Source organism: Triticum urartu, chromosome 3A (genome assembly GCF_056163025.1).
Source record: "Triticum urartu cultivar PI428250 chromosome 3A, HENAU_Tu73, whole genome shotgun sequence".
Classification (NCBI taxonomy): Eukaryota; Viridiplantae; Streptophyta; class Magnoliopsida; order Poales; family Poaceae; genus Triticum; species Triticum urartu.
The window spans coordinates 431,285,437-431,293,283 of NC_141875.1; positions in this window are offsets into that span (position 1 = coordinate 431,285,437).

Below are 7,847 nucleotides of genomic sequence, written 5' to 3' on the forward strand. Positions count from 1 at the left end.
CCCATGCTATGCACCCCCACCATCTGCCAGGTGGCCGTCACCAGAACTCTTATCGATGGCGGGGCGGGCCTCAGCGTGCTCTCAGTCGAGGCCTTCAACCTCCTCTGCATACCCCTGGAACGATTGCAGCCCAGCCAGCCCTTCTTAGGCGTTGGGGGCAGGTCGTCCAGCTCCTTGGGGCAGATCCGGCTCCCAGTGACCTTCGGCACCTACGACAACTTCCGCACGGAGCTGGTCGACTTCGACATCGCCCCCATCGGCCTCCCCTACAACGCCATCCTCGGCTACCCAGCGCTGGCCCAGTTCATGGCCGCGACGCACCCGGCGTACAACCTCATGAAGATGCCTGGGAGCAGCGGTGTCTTCACCGTGCACGGGGATACCGGTGACGCTCTGCGGGTGCTCAAGATCATCTTCAGGACAGCAGCATCGGCACAGCCTGCCGACTTGGGGGCCCCCGAGCCCAAGGGGGCTGCGCCCGCCAAGAAGAAGCAGTTGCTCACCCAAGACAAGGCAGAAACCAAGCAGGTACCCGTCGACGAGGACGGGTCCACCAACGCCACTTTCACCATAGGCGCCCATCTCAAACCCGAGCAGGAGGAGGCCCTGGTCGCGTTCTTGCGCGCAAACAAGAAGGTATTCGCTTGGGAGCCGGACCAGTTGGCAGGGATCCCCAGGAGCGTAATCGAGCATCACCTCAACGTGTGCCCCAACGTGCGCCCTGTGAAGCAGAAGGCCAGGCGGCAGTCCACAGAAAAGCAGGCCTTCATCGTCCAAGAGACCCGCAAATTAGAGGCCGCTGGGGTCATTCGCGAGGTCCGATACCCAGATTGGTTGGCCAACCCTGTCGTTGTGCCGACGAAGGGAGGGAAGGAACGCATGTGTGTCGACTTCACCAACCTCAACAAAGCGTGCCCGCAAGACCCGTTCCCGCTCCCCCACATCGACCAGATCGTTGATTCCACTGCGGAATGCGACCTGCTGTGCTTCTTGGATGCCTTCTTTGGGTATCACCAGATCAAGATGGCGGTGGAAGACGTCGAGAAGACAGCCTTCCTAACCCCGTGCGGGGTGTACTGCTACACCTGCGTGCCATTCGGGCTGCGTAACGCAGGGGCGACCTTTCAGTGGCTGATGCATATCACCTTGGGCCCGCAGCTCGGGAAGAATGTTGAAGCTTACGTCGATGACATCGTGGTAAAATCTCGGGAGGCTAGGACCTTGATACAAGACCTGGAGGAAACCTTCGCGAGCCTCAACACAGTGAACCTACGGCTCAACCCAGAGAAGTGTGTGTTCGGAGTCCCCTCGGGCCAGCTCTTGGGTTTCCTCGTGTCCCACCGAGGCATCGAGGCTAACCCGGAGAAGGTCAAGGCGATGGAAGACATGAGCTCGCCAAAGACCCTCAGAGAAATGCAGAAGCTCATGGGGTGCGTGATCGCGCTAGGGCGCTTCATCTCCAAGTTGGGGGAACGAGCCCTGCCCTTCTTCCAGCTAATGGAGAAAAAGGGGCCCTTCCAGTGGACTGAAGAGGCCGACAAGGCGTTCCAGGATCTCAAGAGATACCTGACCAGCCCACCGGTCATGGTGGCCCCGCGCCCTCAGGAGCCCCTGGTGCTCTACCTCGCCGCCACTCCCTACTCCGCCAGCGCAGCCTTGGTAGCAGTCAGAGAGGAGCGCCGGATCAAAACCACGGCAGCAGCCCGGGATAAGGCAGAATAGGGACAAGGAAGGCCCACAGAAACCGCCATCACGGCTGAGGAGGATCAGCCGCCGCAGAGGGGCGCACCAGAGGCGGAAGAGGCCCCTCTTCCAGATGGCCAGTCTCAGGAGGCCCCATTGCCTCAAGAGGCGCCACGGTCTCCGAAGGGAGCCACCGGCACTGACGCACTCCACCTCGTTGAGCACCTAGTGTACTTCGTCAGCACAGTGCTGCGGGATGCAAGAGCACGGTACCCCATGCCTCAAAAACTCCTCCTCGTGCTACTGGTGGCTTCGCGCAAACTGCGACACTATTTTCAGGGTCACCCCATCAAGGTCGTCTCGTCATACCCCCTGGAGAGGGTGCTCAGGAGCCCCAATTCAGCTGGGAGGGTCGCTGAGTGGAACATAGAGCTGCAAGCTTTTCAGCTCGAATTCAGCACGACCAGAGTCATCAAGGGAGCAGCGTTGGCAGATTTTGTGGCAGAATGGACAGAGGCGCCAGGCCTCAAGGCCGACGAGGATCGGTCCCTGTCCCCGGGAAACGAGGCGCCAGAAGGCTGGGTCATGTACTTCGATGAGGCGTTCTCCAGACATGGCGCAGGGGCTGGGGCGGTGCTTATATCGCCCACCCAGGACAAGCTCTATTACGCCGTGCAGCTTTGTTTCCAGCAAGGCGAAAAGGTCTCCAACAACATACCGGAGTATGAAGGTTTAATAGCGAGCATGAAGGCCGCAGCTGCCCTGGGGGTGAAACGCCTCACCATCAAGGGCGATTCGCAGCTCCTTGTTAATTTCTCCAACAAGGTGTACAAGCCGAAGGATGAGCACATGGAGGCCTACCTTGCAGAGGTCCACAGGATGGAGAAGCAGTTCTGGGGGTTGGAGTTGCAGCATGTGCCCCGTGGCACCAATCAGGAAGCCGATGACATCGCCAAACGCGCGTCCAGGCGGTTACCTCAGGAGCCTGGCGTTTTCGAGGAGCGGCTCTTCAAGCCTTCAGCCTTACCGTCATTATCAAACACGGCTCAGCCCAGGGAGGAGCTCCCTCAGCCACCTGCCTCAGGAGCTCCGGCTTGTGGCCCGGCCTCAGGAGCATGCCTGCTCCTAACGATGGAACCTCAGGAGGGATGTTGGATCACGGAGCTCCGGAGCTACCTAACGCAAGGGACCCTGCCGGAGAAGGAGGAGGAAGCAGAGCGAGTGGCGCGCCAGGCCACGGCATACCGCATCAAAGATGGAGAGCTCTACCGGAAGCGACCAAATGATGTATCCCTGCGCTGCATCTCCAGGGAGCAAGGGAAGGAACTACTGGAAGATATACACGACGGAGACTGCGGACATCATTCGTCATCACGGACCCTCGTTGGCAAGGCGTTCCGCAGTGGGTTTTACTGGCCCACCGCGCTCAATGACGCCGTTGAACTAGTGAAGGCTTGTGAGGCCTGCCAGTTCCACGCCAAGCAGATCCATCAGCCGGCAGGGGGCTTGCAGACTATCCCCCTTTCGTGGCCATTCGCAGTCTGGGGGCTCGACATCTTGGGTCCGTTTCCTCGGGCGCCAGGGGGCTACCGCTACCTTTATGTTGCCGTGGACAAGTTCACCAAGTGGGCTGAAATGGAGGCTGTCCGCACCATTCCTGCGGGTTCTGCAGTCAAGTTCATCAAGGGCATCGTGAGCCGGTTTGGGGTGCCGAATCGCATCATCACGGACAACGGTTCGCAGTTCACTAGTAACCTCTTCAAAACATACTGTGCTAACCTTGGAACGCAGATATGCTACGCTTCAGTGGCGCACCCCCGAAGCAACGGCCAAGCTGAGCGAGCAAACGCGGAGGTCCTGAGGGGCCTCAAGACCAGGACGTTCAAGAAGAAGCTGGAGGCTTGCGGCAGAGGTTGGTACGACGAACTGCAGTCCGTGTTGTGGTCCATCCGCACCACCACGACCAAGCCGACTGGAGAGACCCCGTTCTTCCTGGTCTACGGAGCAGAAGCAGTCCTCCCTCACAAGATCAGACATCGCTCCGCGCGGGTCCTGGCGTTCGACGAGGCGCAGCAGGATGCCATGCGGGGGACGGACCTCGTGCTGGGGGAGGAGCATCGCCGGGAAGCCGCGCTGCGAGCGGCGAGGTACCAACAAGCACTGCGGCAATATCACTGCCGCAACATCCGCCCCAGGACTCTTGAGGTAGGAGACCTCGTGCTCAGGCGGGTTCTCTCCAGGGAGGGATTGCACAAGCTCTCTCCCATGTGGGAGGGCCCGTTCAAGGTTGTTCATGTTTCCAGGCCCGGCTCCGCGCGCTTGGAGACTCAAGAGGGAGTGCCGGTCCAGAATGCATGGAACATCCAGCACCTCCGGAGGTTCTACCCCCGAAAAGGCCCGGAGCCTGTGAAGCAAGGCGAGTGCCTGTGAAGCTGTCGCGTTTTGGAAAAGGCCCGGAGCCTGTGAAGCAAGGCCAGTGCCTGTGAAGCTATCGTGTTTTGGAAAAGGCCCGGAGCCTGTGAAGCAATGCGAGTGCCTGTGAAGCTGTCGCGTTTTGGAAAAGGCCCGGAGCCTGTGAGGCAAGGCGAGTGCCTGTGAAGCTGTCGCATTTTGGAAAAGGCCCGGAGCCTGTGAAGCAAGGCGAGTGCCTGTGAAGCTATCGCATTTTGGAAAAGGCCTGGAGCCTATGAAGCAAGGCGAGTGCCTGTGAAGCTATCACGTTTTGGAAAAGGCCCGGAGCCTGTGAAACAAGGCGAGTGCCTGTGAAGCCATCGCGTTTTGGAAAAGGCCCGGAGCCTGTGAAGAAAGCCAACGCCTGTGAAGCTCGCCGCCCATGACACTCTCACGTAATAATGAGTTGGGGCTGTACACGCCCCGGAGTCTCAGGAGCGCCGGCCTCGGGCCCTGGGGCTCCCTCCCACGCCCAGTGGCAGCACTTAGCTCCGCGCTGGTGAGAAGACGTCGAAGACTAGACTAGGTGCCGGACGCGGCTTTTCATTTGCTTTCCGCAGTTGGCTTGTTCCTCTTCGTTTGGAGTTTTATTGAAGTTGTTGTCGTCTTTGGCTTGCGGTTCTTTGGCTTTTCGCTCTTCTGCCTCGGTTTCTCTTGTGCAAGGCCTCGCGAGGGGGAGAGCCGAGCGCCCTCGCGAGTGTTCCTATCCTAGTCACTCAAAGAGTTCGCGACCTGGGCCCCTTACAGGAGCACCCCTCCAGTCCGTGCCCCATGGGCACCGCGACACAAACAAAGGGCCTGGGTCGGTCGCCCCCCCACGGCCGGGGCCGGGAACTATCCACGCTAGGGCACATAGCCGGAAGGTACGGTAACGAAAGCAAAATGATGATTAACAAGCAATAACCCAAACATGCCCCCGCGGGGCTCCACACTATTGTCTTTGTTACGCAGGAAAAAGGGAAAAGGAAGAACAAATCGGGCGCGGCTCGCCTCACACCGGCCTGCAGGGAAGGCCCGAGCTGCCTCCGGAGCTCAGGCGGACTCCCTCTCACGCTTCACCAGGGCGCGGCGGCGGGCGGACACGTTGCCACCCCCCAAGCAGACACGACGACGTGGAGGCTAATCACGGCCACCGCTAGAGGAGTCGCCGCCTGAAGAAGAACCAGAGAAGCTTGGGGAACCCCGAACGCCGCCAGCCGTGCGAGCGCTGCTCTCTCCATCATCACCGGAGCAGGGTTCCCAGCCGCGGTCATCACCCTCGGGGCAACACCCTACGCAGCGACCATCTTCCTCAAACACCCTCACGTAGAGGGTGGCGTCGCCGTCGAACTTGAAGTGTAGGGTGCACCGACGGCTCAGGCCACGCGCGCGGGCAAACTTCTGCCAACCGCGGGCTAGGGACAGGCTCCCGGCCGTGGAGACCTCCAGAGAGACCCATGAGGCCCGGCTGCAGCAGCCGTCGGCCTGGAGCCAGAGGCCGCCCGGGGCGCCGGCCGGGAGCTCGCTGAGGAGGAAGCGAGGAAGCGGAAGCCGGGTGCTAGCCGGCTCCGCCGACCACACGATGAACTCCGGCAGCACTTCAGCAGCATGAACGTGCGTCCTGGGGGGACGTGCAGCCGGAGCGCGCCCCCCGGCTGTAGCAATCCGCCCGTCGCCGTGCTGAAGATCGCCTCCACGGCCGCGGGGAGCCACCGTGGTGGCCACAGGATGCTTGCGAGGGCGCCCTCGGCCGCGCTTGGGTGGGGGAGGCGGGCTCAACCCGGCAAGCCTTCCCCTTCTCGGCGGCTGAGAACCTCCTCGACGGGGCCATGAAGAAAAAGGAGAAGCAAGGGGGGATGAACTGGAAGGGCGCGCACCGGTCCATACTTATGGCTGGCGATGGCCATCCAACAGCCCCCATGATCACACGTAATTATGACCCGCTTTGCATGCAGGGACTTGTCCAATCCGTGCAGTTGCCGAGGCGCCGTGGGGAAGTGGAGACGCCCACGTCCAATCATCCGCCACGCGGCGCCCAAGGCCGCAGGCTGTTAGGGCCCGCGGCGCTTCGCTCTTGCCCTTCCGCCTCCTTGCACGGCCAAGTCCAGGCGTGCCTTGGGCCCGGGGGCTACTGTCAGCGTTCTGGGAACGGGGGTCCCCAGACTTGCCTGCCTGCGGCCTGCGGCGTGGCTCAAAGGGTGGGCCCAGCACGGCCCATCTTCACCAACACAAACTCAAGACCCTCGCGAGGGGCCAAGCCTCGCGGGGCGGACGACACGGAGCTTCCTCAGGCACGGCCTCATCAGGCTGGCTCACGAGGAGGCGGAGAGATCAAGGCGGGGTACCTCGCGAGGTGCCCGTGACGCAAGCCATGACGACTCAGGGTGCCAGGCGGGTGCCAGCCCGCGCAGCGTCCTCCTTTCCTCTTTGGTGCAAAGGGGGCAAGCGCAGCCGCGAAGTACCGAGGCATCAGGCAAAGGTTGCCATTTCGGTGCAACGAGACCAAGACCAGGAGGACTACGAGATGGAGGTCACCATGGAGCCCAAGACGGCGTCATCACCAGAGCTTTGCGCAGGCGAAGACTACTTTTGTCAGGATAGTTGATACTTGTTGCCCCCTTTCAAATTAGCCCGCCATTGTTGGCTCCCTTCCCGCTCAATATTTGGGGAGAGGACCAGGGCCACTATAAATAGGACCGGCCACCCACGTAGCAAGGGGTTCGGCTGAGTCTCCTCCAAGGGCTCGACAAGTAGAGAGGTGGTAAGCAAAGAGAGAGTGAGATAGAGAAAGGTGGCTGAACTCCTCCCAGCAGTTCATTGCCCCAGCCAAGAACAGACCCTCGCGAGGCTGTTCTTCCTTGTACTGTTCACCATCATCAGCCCAAGAGGCAATCCACCACACCACACACTGGAGTAGGGTATTACACCACAGCGGTGGCCCGAACCAGTATAAACCCTGTGTCCCTTGTGTTGTTCTTTTCATAGCTTTGATCCTAGCGCGGCGGAGGGGTGCAGGAAGGCGGGAGGCGAAATCTCCGCACGCACCCCAGTGTTCGAACCTCAAGGGTCTGCTGGAACCCGAAATCCGACAGCAACGAGAGGGGAGAGTGTTGTCCACGTACCATTGTAGATCGTAAGCGGAAGCGTTATGACAACGCAGTTGATGTAGTCGTACATCTTCATGATCCGACCGATCCTAGCATCGAAGGTACGGAACCGCTGCGATCTGCACATGTTCAGCTTGGTGACGTCCCATGAACTCTAGATCCAGCTGAGTGTCGAGGGAGAGCTTCGTCAGCACGATGGCATGATGACGGTGATGATGAAGTTACCAACGCAGGGTTTCGCCTAAGCTCTACAACGATATGACTGAGGTGGAAATCTGTGGAGGGGGCACCGCACACGGCTAAGAAATCAACTTGTGTGTCTATGGGGTGCCCCCCTCCCCCATATATAAAGGAGTGGAGGAGGGGAGGGCCGGCCCTCTCTATGGCGCACCCTAGGGGGACTCCTACTCCCACCGGGAGTAGGATCCCCCCTTCCCTAGTAGGAGTAGGAGAGAAGGAAGGGGAAGAGAGAAGGAAGGAAGGGGGCCGGCCCCCCACCCAATTCAGATTGGGCTAGGGGGGCGCGCCCTCCACCTTGGCTTTCCTCTCCTCTATTCCACTAAGGCCCAATAAGGCCCATATACTCCTCGGGGGTTCCGGTAACCTCCTGGTACTTCGGTAAATGCC